The sequence below is a fragment of the Rhinolophus sinicus genome, chromosome 13, assembly GCF_057876585.1.
Source record: "Rhinolophus sinicus isolate RSI-liver-muscle chromosome 13, RSI-T2T, whole genome shotgun sequence".
NCBI lineage: Eukaryota > Metazoa > Chordata > Mammalia > Chiroptera > Rhinolophidae > Rhinolophus > Rhinolophus sinicus.
Genome location: NC_142513.1, coordinates 16,118,520 through 16,130,916, shown reverse-complemented (window position 1 = coordinate 16,130,916; position 12,397 = coordinate 16,118,520). Strand labels below are relative to the sequence as shown.

The following is a 12,397-nucleotide window of genomic DNA, read 5'->3' as shown; positions in this document are numbered from 1 at the left end:
CACCCCTATCCCATAACTCCCTGACCTTTTCTGAGTGGGGGTAGAGGGGAATTGTCCACGGAAGGAGTGACTTCCGTGTACCAGGGGTATCTGAAAGTGCCGATTCCTTCTAAACCTGCACATGCCATCATTTACTGGTTAATACCTCAGCTCTGGAACCTGACTTGGAATCCTGGTTCTTACCTTCCAGGTGTATGACCGGAGGTAAAGGCCTTTTTGTGCCCCAGTTTCCTCCTTTGTAGACTTCATAAAGTTATTGTAAAGGGCATATGAAATAACTCACATACTACGCTTTCTTAAGTCCTTGGCTCATACATAGTAAGCACTTAATAAATAATAGAAATTATTATTATTATTTCATTATTATCATTGACAGTTCTCTCTGACAATATAGCTCATACTTTTCCCCCATAACTCCTGTATTTTCACGGTCTGGGTTTAAAGAATCAAACACTATTGGATACTATAATTTTCTTTTTCCTCTGAGTAAATATAGTCAGAGTCCCAGAGTTTTCTTTGCTTTTTCTTTTCTTTTGTAGTTTGTATTTATTTTGATTTGGCAAAAGGAAAATAATATTTTTTTCCAGTTTTATTAAGATATAATTGACATGCAAAATTGTGTAAATGTGAGGTATAAAACACAATGAGTTGATATAGGTATAGGTATACCTAGAGTTTTCAAATAGAACAGCCACTGGAAATAAATTCCCTTGAGTTCTGGAACAGGTTAATCTTGCACAGAATAACAAGGAGGTCTGATTTTTAAAGGTTAAATTTTAGAGGAAGATGGTATGTTCCAGAAACATGGTGTCGTGCGGGGAGGCCTGCGGGGTCTCTGCTCCCGCTCCCCATACAAGAACGCAGGATATGGTGAGGCCAAAAAGGAACACCCACGGAGCCATAGGTAGGGGAGTCATACCACTACGGTCTCAATGGAGGCTGGGTTCACTGGACGTGCGACCTGCTGTCCGTTTTCTCTGCAACTGACTGACGACTCTCCTCCGCTCTCCTCCACTCTCCTCCGTAGCCGCAGCAGTTATATTAGTGACCAATGGCTCAATGGCTACAGCTGACGGCCAATCAGCCACAGCTGACGGCCATCTACTACCCGAGCCAGCACCCCTCCACGTGAGGCCGAGAGCCTGTAAACTACTTTCTGGGGCTCTGCCCCCACACATGGTGTTCATAGATCTTACTTGGGCTTACTGGCAAAAAAAAAAAAAAAAAAAAAGAAAAAAAGTAAAAAGAAAAAAATGATTAGCTGGTGATGCCCATTATGGCTCCAGAAATGGGAAATTAGCAATAAAGCAAACATGCTACTCATCTTGCTTTCCATGTGGGGTAGAAGACAGAGCACCAGCTTTGCAGTCAAAAGAGCTGATTCAAATCCTGAATTTGCCCCTTCCTGGATGGTGTGGCTTTGGACAAGTTCTCTGACATTCCAGGTCCAATTTCCTCATTTTTATGAACAGGAGATGCTCTGAATATTCTATGAGAATACACATGCAAGTTAGTTGTAGATACAGAATAAAGACTAATGGTATCAGATCTCTCCCTCTCTCTCTTTCCCTCTCCATCCCACTTTCCCTGTCTCTCCCGCACTCGTTTTTCCCTTTGTACTTTCTTAACACTGGCTAGTCTTCCCATTCTTTCTCCCCTAACCCTGATGACTCATCCCCACACACCTTCCACTTACCAGGAATATTTCAAGCCCTTCCCCAGTTCTGAACCTACAAGATCAGGAAATCTCATCACATTGCAGGTGGCATGCCCTAGGCAACCTTGCACCAAATAAAGACGTGGGTAAAGCTTAACCCCTCAAAGTCGCTGTTAGCTAGTCTGGAAAACACATAAGACATTCAATCACTATCATTGATTGACAGGGTCCTCCTACATGTCAGCCCTGTCTTGGCCATTGAGGATACAGAAATGAAAGAGGTCATCTTGTGCGGGTTGTGTGGAGTAACTAAATAATCTTAGGGGTTGAAGGCAACATTCCTAGAGCAGGTCACAGATGAACTGCGTCTCAAAATTTATATCAGCAGAGCCGGGCTGATACATGAAAGGCATGAGGATTCCCAAGCATGAAAGCATAGAACCCCAGAAGTGTATGTATTCTGATACCACCAGTATCCCTTGGAGTGCTTTCTCCCCACTCCCAGGACCGTCCTGTCCCTCACCCCACCCCACTTCTATGCCCCCCTCCCATAATGCAGGCATAAAGGACTTACACACTGTCCCCTGAACTTTTGTTTCAGCCCGTGGGCCTGTCTCTGACAAATGAGATAGTCAGATAATGGCAGGGAATATTCTTAACAACCCTCTGCCCATGCACTTAGGATGTAGAGTGTCTGGCATAAGATTCTTGAGCAAGAGAGACTTGGGTTTAAAACAGGGCTCTTTCCCCTATTATCTGAGAGAGCTGGAATGAGTCCAGTGAGATCTGGATGAAAGGGTTTTAGGAGGATTGCAAGAGATCATAGGTGCAATGTACCCAGCTTATTCCAGACTTTCAGTATGTGGGTGATGGTGGACTTCACAGACCCTTGCTTTAACATTCAGACCCAGTCGCATTTCTATCTGTGCTCACAGAACCCCCATACCAAGACCCCATTTGCCCATCTACTTTCTCTTCTCTTTGTTGGCCCCGAAGTTCAGACCTGCTTAGCAAGAAGGTGACCCGCCAGACATGAGGCCCTCATCACTTGGGGATCAGCATGAACTGAGAGAAACCCCAGAGGAGTATTGGCAGGGCATTAAGTGAGCTTCGAGAGCTGGGGATGGAATGAGGTGTGATGGGGTCCACCTCTCACTGATTGGCTGCCTTCTGCATGGCTTTATAGAAATCATGGTGATGAGCAATCCTGGCCAAGCTCGTTCCCTGGGAGGGCATGGTATATCCCTGTGTGCCATCCTGCCTCTCCTTCTTCAGTCCCTCTGGGACTCCTGTTTCATGGGCATCAAGTGTCCCAGACCAGCCAGAGGGCTGTGAACCAAAGCCAGCAAGATAAGAATTCCTTCCTCTTCCCCCACCCCCATCAGGGCCCAGCCCTCACTGATGGGGCTTCCAGGAAATGCTCAGAAACAGTATTTGACTTGCCTGCCATATTGGAAGCTTTTACTCGCTCTTATCTCAGGGTTGGCTGGGCCCCCTTTTTGAATGTCTGCACTAGAGGTGGAAACCTGCCAGTGAAGCCAGGTTTGGCCAATGAGCCTGGAACCACCCCCACCCCTTTGTTAGACAGAGGAAGCGCCTAAGGCTCATTTGCTGAGCTGCCATCCCCTCCCACCACACACTTGGCAGCTAACAGATGAATAACAGCAACTGGATAGTGTTTCCTGGGCACTTACTACAGTCCAGACGCTGAGCAAAGGCCTTGAGGTGGATTATCTCATTTAACCCTTTCTCCAGGAGACAGCCTGAATGAGCTTTTTGAAACACAAAACTGATCCTACCACCCCCTTGCTTAAAGCACTTCATTGAATTCCCAGTGTGCTTAGAACAAAGGCCCAAATCCTTTGCCTGGCCCGGAGGCCGTCCAGATTCCTCCAGGCCTCTGCAGCCCGCCTGGCCCACTCTCCCCCTTCTCTGTGCTGGCTGACAGGGCACTTGGCAGGGCTGGGTGTGGGCTTGTGCTAGCTTCGAGACAGTGGCAGAAGTTCGTGGGCTGTCTCTGATATTGACTGGCTGTCCCCACCTCCTTGGTTGCCATCCAGGGTAGAAAGCATGAAACGGCCAATTATTATTCACTGTGATTTCACACACTGCACACCAGCACAGACACACGCCCGGAACATGGCTCTTTCCTCTCTGAAGCTCCTTCAATGTTGCTCAGCCTGTAACTTGCCAGAAAATTCCCAGTGGATTTCTCCTAATTAGTATAGTTCCCACATATAGGCATTGCCACCTTACTGGCCGACAGAGGAGCCCACCACTCTGAATTAAAGGGGCATTTGCTGCCCAGGACCCAGATGCAACTTGCTCTGGAGAAAATGCAACGATGTCCCCGCTCACCTGTGCTTTCTCACCTCACCCACCACCAGCCTCGTGAGACAACCAAGCCAATCCATAGTCAATTATTATGCCCATTACACAGGTGAGTAAACAAGCTCAGAGGTGTGAAGCAACTTGCTCACGGTCATATAGTCATGAAGTAGAAGAATTGTGCTTTGAATGTGTGCTGGCCTTTGAAGGAAAGATTGGATCTGGGCTGCAGAGGTTCTGCTGGAAAGGTGAGCCTGCATACCCGAGCCCTGCCCTCCTGGAGAGCGGCGGGGGAATGCAGTGTCCAGAAGCTGAGGGTTTGCCTCCCAGCCTTTGCTAAATATAAGAGCAGGCTCACTCTTTTTTCTTGATTGTTTTCAGTTTTGTTTTTGGTTTGTTTGTTTCCTTGCAACTCTATATTGCCTGGTAGGGTTTTCAGCTCTTTCTTCTGTATCTCAAGGTTTTGAATGTAGTATTCTTATGTTCCCTCCGAAGACCTCCCAAGCTACACTGGGGTCTGAGGGATCCACTGAAAAGAAAGGCGATTTCCAGTGTCAGTCCCTCCCACACACTTCCACGGCCACAACCAAGTGCTGCACTCTCCATTTTCCAGATGTTTCCAGTCTGACACTCTGCATGCCTTTGCCTAGTACCCTAGTCCAGACTGTACCACCTGTCACCTGACCTAGCATCCCAGCCCTCCCTGGCCTCCGGACCTCCAGCCTCGCCACTTCCGGGGCATCCTGGCTCCTTCCATGCAGAGCTGGGACCACATGCGTGATCAGAGGTGTAGCTGCAGCCCTGTGTGTTGGTCATAGCCTCGCTGACATGCTGGCCTCCCAGGGTCTGAATGTGGGTCTCTGCTCCGTCACGTATTCATTGAGTAAATCACTTTCTGGGACTCAGTTTCTTTTTCTAGTCATTGAGAATAACTCTCTCTATGGTTTCTTTTTCTAATTCGAGGGATTATGAGAATTAAATGGGTTAGTAAATCCTGAGAATAATGTCAGGTACTTAGTAAATACTCCTATTTCTTTATCTCCCTTTCTAAGGCTTCGGGGCCGCTACTGTAGTCCCATCACTATAGAAATCACTCCTGGTCATTGTTCCTCACACCCTCCCTTCCAACCTTCCCGCTCATCTCCAGCTCAGGTTTCAAAACTGACACCCCTGTAACTGAGTTTGCCCTCTCTACCCTGCCCCTAAAGATTGCTAACAGTGCTATAGTCTAGGCCTCTGATCCTGGGCTCCCCCATTTGCTGTTTCTCAGATTATCCCCTCAAGTCTACTAATGCTGGGCCCATGGTTTAGGGTACCCCACTCCCGTGTTCCAGACTCACTCCTCTCCCCGGGGGAGAAAACTGCCCCCGCCCTGGCCCTGCATGCACTCTCCATCTCTTGTAGCCCTGTGTCTCCACGCCTTCCTCTGACCAGCTACGTGGCATCACCCAGGAGCTGGAGGAAAATGTAGATTCCTGGGCCCTGCTCCAGGGTGCTGCGTTTTTAACAGACTCACAAGCCGATCCGCAAGTCTGTGAAGCATGGGAGCCACTCATCGACACACGCTTGTCTTGTGATGTGGCACGAGGTTCTGAGTCCTGAGTTCGATCTTCTTCTCCGTCTTCATCTTCCCCCCGTGTCCGTGAAATGCCACTCGAGCCCTCTGCCCAGGAGCCCACATTTCCTCTCTCATCTGGGGAATGTCTGTCCTTCCTCCCAGGTGCAGCCCCCTTGCCAACCCCTCTAACAAGCCTCCTCCTTGGACCCAGAAAGCCAAGCTGCTCATGCCTTTCTCGGTGTATTTAACAGCAATTTGCTCACCGTGGTCTGATTCAGCCCAACCTCCTCCCTGGGCCTGGGGACCTGGAGCCACCCAGGCAGGATCTTCTACCTCAGATCGGATGGGAGGGTGGAGAGAGGGCCAGAAAATGGCGTGAACAGAAGGTGGCCCTTTCTGAGCCACTGCTATGCACATTTGTATTCATTGATGGCTTTCATCCTTCCTTCTAAGTGTGAGGTGAGTGTTGTCGCTTAGATCTTACAGGTGAGGAGACTGGAGCTTGCAAAATCATAATGTGAAGATGACACCACTGGTGGCAGAACTGGGCCTCCACCTCCGCTCCACCTGAGGCGCCTGTGACAGCTACAACCGCTCCTGTGAGATCCACAGAGACAGGGTGAACACATCACTTTCAGCACAGGAGACTGTGGTCAGAAAGCGGCTGACAAGGAGCCAAAGACCTGATTCTTCTGCTGGGTATGTTTAGTCCCTGAGGACCCCTCTTTGCCTGCAGCACATCCAAGACTTGGAGGCAAGCCTTCGACCCAGGGTGACCTGGTCTGAACCCCGGCATCATCCTCAGAGGTGTGGAATCCACTCACCGTGTATATTTACAGACGGGCTTTATACTCCCACAGAAATGCACTCAGGAATGGCCCTCATCAGAAATCTGTGTATAATATCCTCTTCTTGATGAGGAAGAAAGGGCTGCTGGCTAGAGGGGCCAGGACAGAGGGGGAGGAGAATTAATTTGATGTCAGGTTTCAACTGTTGAGTTACTAATCTAATCAGTGGCGACTTATGCTTTTAGATGTATGGCTTTCCAAAAATGAGAAATATCCTTTTTCCAAAAGGCTGTTGGAGAGGAGATAATTACCCCAATACAATCTGTGCTTATTCTCATCGTTGTTTTTTCTTTCTCTTTAAACACGACAACATTTCCTACATGTGTTCAGTGAAGCTGAAAATGCTATTTTGATAATGGGCCCACAGAACGTTTAACAGGCCTGGATGACAACGTGAGACTTTCTTAAGGAAAGAGAAGGCAATGAAAAGCTATAATAGGAGTCATTAATGGGAACGGGGAGGTCTGCTGGAGACATCACTGCAATTCTCAGTTTTGCTGTTTTCTTAATCAGGCTCTTCGGAGGTCAGACCTGAAGTATGATCTCTCCAGCTCTCTTGACCCTGTCCTTACTTAACCTGCCCTCCCTATTACCAAGATGGAGCCCTCCTTCCTCAGCACCCCACCCCCAACGGATAAAAACTGACTAAGTACTTACCACGGACCAGTTTCCCTATTACGTGCTGGCAGTAAGTGGAAAATAATCTTTGTCCCTGCACTTCACAGCCCGAGGAATGCAGACGAGAAAAGAGAATGGCAACCAAATGTGATGGTTTCCATGATGGGGCAGCACTGTATTCTATGGGAGCAGTGAGAGAGGGGAGGAACTCAAGTTCCTGGTCTCAAAAAACGAGTAGGACTTTCCCAGTGTGAGAAACTGAGCCTCGTTATCCAGTTTCAGTCCCGTGCCCATCCCTGAACCAGCTGCTGAGGCCAGAAGAATGGAAGACACTCTGACTGATGCGAAGTGGCTACCCGCTTGGTGGACAGTTGTTATTATAGCCTGTTTAGCATCTATCCCCCTTGCTTCTGGTAACAGGACCGTAATGTTCTTTGGGGAATCACTTCTCCCCTACATTCAGTCAGTGCGTTTCCCAGGGGGTGACTTTGTTGTCATTTCCAAGGATGGGCATGTGACTATTGAGTTTGCTCACCACACTGAGAAGGGAAGAAAAGTGACAGGAGAAGGAAAAGGTGAAAAGGAGGAAAGACGAGGCAGTCCAATGGGTCCTCAACTAGTAAAGCTCTATGAGATGTAATCGTCATTTGGAGAATGGAGATCCTCTTATCCCTTTAAATGTGGTTATGCTCCTGAGGTGGAAACCCTACCTCCATTCAGAGTTTGACCAAAGCTCATGGCTGAGTTTTTGTGGTAGTGGTTTGGGTTTGTGTTCCAGTTGATTTTGTTTGGTTACACAAAGTGAAAAGCCTTTGTCTGACATGGACATCAATGTGGTTCAGAACAAAGATTACATATTAGAAAGAGGGAGGCCATTATGAGAATTCAGGGCGATCTTAAAGAATGCCATAGGAGTGAGATTTGAGGCTGTCTTATCCCAGTCCCAAAGGGCTGGCTCACATCTGGGTTACAGAAATAAAAAATGAAGAAAGGAATGAATTACTCTTTGTTCAAGGCCCTTCTCACTATGATATAAAGTATCTTTTGATAAATCTGGATAATTTTTACCTTTTTTCCCCCCACATATCAGGTTTCCTAGCATCTTTAACTTCATGCATGTAACCAGGCCCTCCAAAACACCTTCTTCATTCAGAGAGACAATTCTTTCTGCCTTTTATGATTCTACTTTCCATATTAGTGGGCTTTCCAGAGCAGCATTTGCCCAAAACCTTACTGCAACACCTCTGATCAGTTAGCATATGTCCTTAGCCCTGCAGAACTAGAGAAAATCAGGGAGATGGAGAAGCCACAGGTGGACACGGAGAGAAGGGTTTCCAGGAAGACTGGGAGGAAAGCAAGGCTTTGACGTCACAGGGTAGGGATGTGACAACCCAGCCTCTGAACTCTACAAGGGCAGGAATCTTATCTGTCTTGCCCATTTGTATGCCTCTAGCACCTGGGAAAGTGACTCATAAAATGCATAGGCCCTCACTATGTATTTCTTAACTGAATAAATGAATGGACGAACTCCTCAGAGCTCTATGGATTAAGTGTTACGGCTCATAGAGGAAAAGAAACTGAGGTAAAGTGGATTTCTCCAAGTCGCAGAATCCCAAGGCCCGGATAGAAATTCCAGTGGGTTTGGCTGCAAAGCCTGCGTCATTTTCAGCCTCACACATGGCTGGCTCTTTCTTCCTATTTAAACAGCACTGCTTCCTGTTGCTTTAGCCCCCAGCTTGCTGTTTGGCATGATCTAATCCTCAGCTCATTGCGACACTGAAAGCAGTGGTTCTCCATCATTAGGCAGCATAGACTCACACAGAGACTGGACTAGCATACAGGCTTCTGGGCTTCACCCACAGAAATATTGACTCCATCCGCCTGGGTGAGAGTGGGAATCTGCAAGTTTAACCTGGGCCCATTACGTGACGAATCCCTTTCTGGAAAAACAATTTTGATGGTGCAGCCAGGTCCTTGCAGATTCTCCTTTTACTGTGTGTGTGTGTCCCTTGGCACCTGAGGTTCCTTTTTCAAGGACCGCCCTTGTGCTTTGCCCTCATGCACAGAAAGATGGAAGTTTCTGGGAAATTCTATCCCTCTGGGAAACCTCAGACTGTTGTGTGAAGTTGTATGAAAACCCAGCTCCCGTACTTCACGTCAGGACACAGAGGTTTCACTTACATTCCAGTATCATGGCAGCATCGAGCTGAAGTCACACTCTGCAGGACTCTGCCTGAGATCGCACCTTTGCGTGGTTCCCTACCTCTTCCTGTCTGATTTCCCCTGTCCCTTGCCAATTTCCCTTTATAAGTTATCTGCAAATGAATCCTTCTTTCAGGGTCTGCTCTGGGCATCTAAACTGCGACATGCTTCCTGGCTTCCATTCTTTATTACTTATGCCCTGTCTGCACCCCTTCTCAGAGCTTGGTCTTATAGAAAGCGGAATATAAACAACCCAAAATCAACACATTTGATGCTTAAAAGTAAGTTCTCCCCAACTCCCTGAGAACCATATACATTTTGAGTTGACAGTTACCGAAATAAGAGATGTCAAGCTGGAAGGTGGAATGGGTCAAGCCTCTTCCAGGAAGGCAGAAATAGTAATCCCCACCCTCAAGGTCAAAAGAATTGGCTCTGAACTGCCACTGGGGGCTGACGTGGCACCACCTATCCCCTTCTTCTGGGAAGCCTGAAGTCAGACCCGTCTGCTAAGACCCCACTAGGTTTAGCCTCTATTTCCCTTCCTGTCCCCTAAAAGAGAAATGCACATGACCTCCTCATAAAGACCCAGCAGTTAATCTGTCATTATTTTCTATGCTTTCAGAAAAGAATAGAGAGAAGAAAAGACAATGTATTTCTTCATAGGGAACTGCGTGACTGAGTGACACATCTTTCCATTGTGAAATCTGAGCTACTGTCATAAAAAATCTAGAAGAAAAGGGAAGAGAGGGACAAGGTGGCCTGAAGAGGAAGCACTAGCCATGTATTTGCATTTCTATGGAAACAGTCTTAGGCAGACATGGCCTTGGTCTTCTGTGGTCAGAGGGGACGTGAGGTCAGGTGCCCAGCAGCTGGTCAGAGGCTGCTGTAGCAGCAGTTTGCAGGGAATGGGGTGGCACAAGCAAACAGGCTTCAAAGGCCTCCAAACCTTCTATCAGCAGGAACAAGGAACTCGTGGGCTTCTCTCTCCATATGTCCAGCTGAGTCTTGTGACAGTCTCTTCCCATATGTACTTGCAAATGGGCTCCCCTCCTTCAAAAAGGACCATGCAGTGGAACAGAGAGTCGATAGATGAATGGCTACATGCCTTGTGGTTGGGAGAAAAGAAAGAAAGTGTTTCATTTGCACTAAGTGAATCAGGTAGAGTTGATTCCAGTAACACAAGGATGGTTGCGTATTAGCAACATGAATCATGCAGATTAATAGATTAAAGAGGAAGAAAAAAACCAGCGGATCATTTTGAGAACTGCTAAAAAAAAAAAAAAAAAAAAAAAAAAAGTGGATGAGAGTCAATACCCATTCCTGATTAGGAAAAAATGAACACACATACCTTATTAAAGTAAAAATAAGAAAGAAATGTTGAATATGATACGACTAGAGGTTTACAACTAAATCATACCTAATGATAAAACATCAGAATCATTGCTAACTATACAGAACAGAAGAAGAAGCTGACACATTATAGCTTAGCATTGTTCTAGAAGTTCTAGTCCCCACAATAAGGTAAGAAGACGTTTAACTATTGGTAATAAATGGGCAAGATAATCGCTACTTGAAGACGAAGTTATCTATACGGAAAAGCCAAGAGACAACTAGAAAACGGGTAACATATTTAAGAAAAGTACACACAAGCACATACACACACACACATACAGAGAAAGAAGGGGAGAGGGAGAATGTTGACAGTGTGCCTTTGTGGCATGATGCGTCATTTTAATCCTCACTGCAAATTAGCCATGTGGGTACAGCCTTCTATTCTTACAGACAATACAACAGCCTCAGAGAGGTTTAGTGTCTTAGTCAAGGTCACACAGCTTCTAACTGCTGGAACACGAACCCAGGGGTGACTCCCTCCCAACTCACTTCCTTTGTGTACGAACACAACCTGACTTTTATTATTAATATAAATGTTACTCTATTCACATTATAAATATTTCTTAAAAGCTACCCCTTGGTGAGTACTTTTTATATGCCATGCCCTGCACTATGAATGAATGATTTCTGTCTCCCCAAAGCCCAGCAAAGGCTCCTCAGAGTTTCCTGGTCAACATACGTTTCTTCAATAAATACAATTTCAGTACTCTCCAATTGCTCACTTTCCCTAAATATTACTATCCTGTGTAATCCATGAGCAGAGAAGGATAGCATTTGGAACCAGAATGGGTCAACAAAAACGAAGAAACTAAAATGCATGGATGCTTCACCGGCTCTCCCTAAAACATCTTCTCAAGACAAATATTTGTATAGTCCAGATAAAGGCGGCTGAGACAGGTAACAAACACTTTGCCCAGCATCCCAAATTTGGAGACAAGACTCAAACCCAAATCTGTCCCCACCTCCCACTGCCTTTCCATGAGTTAGACTTTCCTTTTCTAGTCCCTTCCTTCAACTCTTACAGGGAGCACACCTCACTAGATTTGAGGGGCCCACCCGTTCCTAGAACAAAACTGGGCATTGGGCCCAGAGAGGATGGGAGATCCTTTCTCCACCCAAACATAATTACCCAAAACCACACCGTGAATGCCAGCTGCTATTCACCGAGCACTCACTGTGCATTGATTGTATTGCCTGCAAAGCCTCATTTTATGTTCACTGCAGCCTTGACAGAAAACACTGCGGCTCTCCCCATTTTACAGCTGGGAAAGCTGAGACTGAGGGAGGAGAGGTGCCTTTCCCATGCACACACACTTAGTAAGCAGCAGAGCCACGCTTCCTATCCATAGCTCTCTGAAGTCAAAACCAATTCCTCAGACATTCTGTTGTCATCCTCCTACACGTAAGTGCAAGGGCCAAAGTGCTCAAAATTCACCTCCCTTCATGCTCCTAACCCCAGCATCCTACAAATCTCTAAGATCTACCTCCAGAGGTTCCAATGCACAAGGTCTGGGGAAAACCCAGACAGCTAGGTCTTCTCAAACACACCAGGTGACTGTTGTGGTCATTAAAATGTGAAACCCTCGGGCCTGGAAGATTCTACTCTTGGGCCAGGACTTGGTTAGGGAGACCCACCCCTAGACAAGGCGTGGCTTACATCCCCTTTGTTTTTCTCTGGAAATGATAGCCTCTGGGCTTCCTGTCTCTGTATGGCCAGAACATGTCTTCTAGAGACAAGAAAGGGAATGGACTGTCTGCTGCAGAAGGTCTATGCTTTGGAAGACGGTCTCTCCG

At 46.8% G+C, this 12,397-nt stretch overlaps 1 long non-coding RNA gene across 9 annotated transcripts in view; it reads right to left on the bottom strand.

Annotated features, from left to right (window-relative positions):
• LOC109456686 (uncharacterized) overlaps nucleotides 1-12,397 on the bottom strand; it is a 97,389-nt gene that overhangs the window by 21,933 nt on the left and 63,059 nt on the right. For 2 of the 9 annotated variants that reach the window (XR_016018173.1, XR_016018175.1), the window contains 2 exons: nucleotides 6,368-10,316; nucleotides 2,233-6,140 (listed from right to left, as the gene is read on the bottom strand). The exons of the other annotated variants lie outside the window; for them this stretch is intronic. This is a non-coding gene — a long non-coding RNA (uncharacterized LOC109456686). Of the gene's footprint in view, nucleotides 1-2,232; nucleotides 6,141-6,367; nucleotides 10,317-12,397 lie in introns of those variants that run through there. 9 annotated transcript variants of the gene reach the window in all.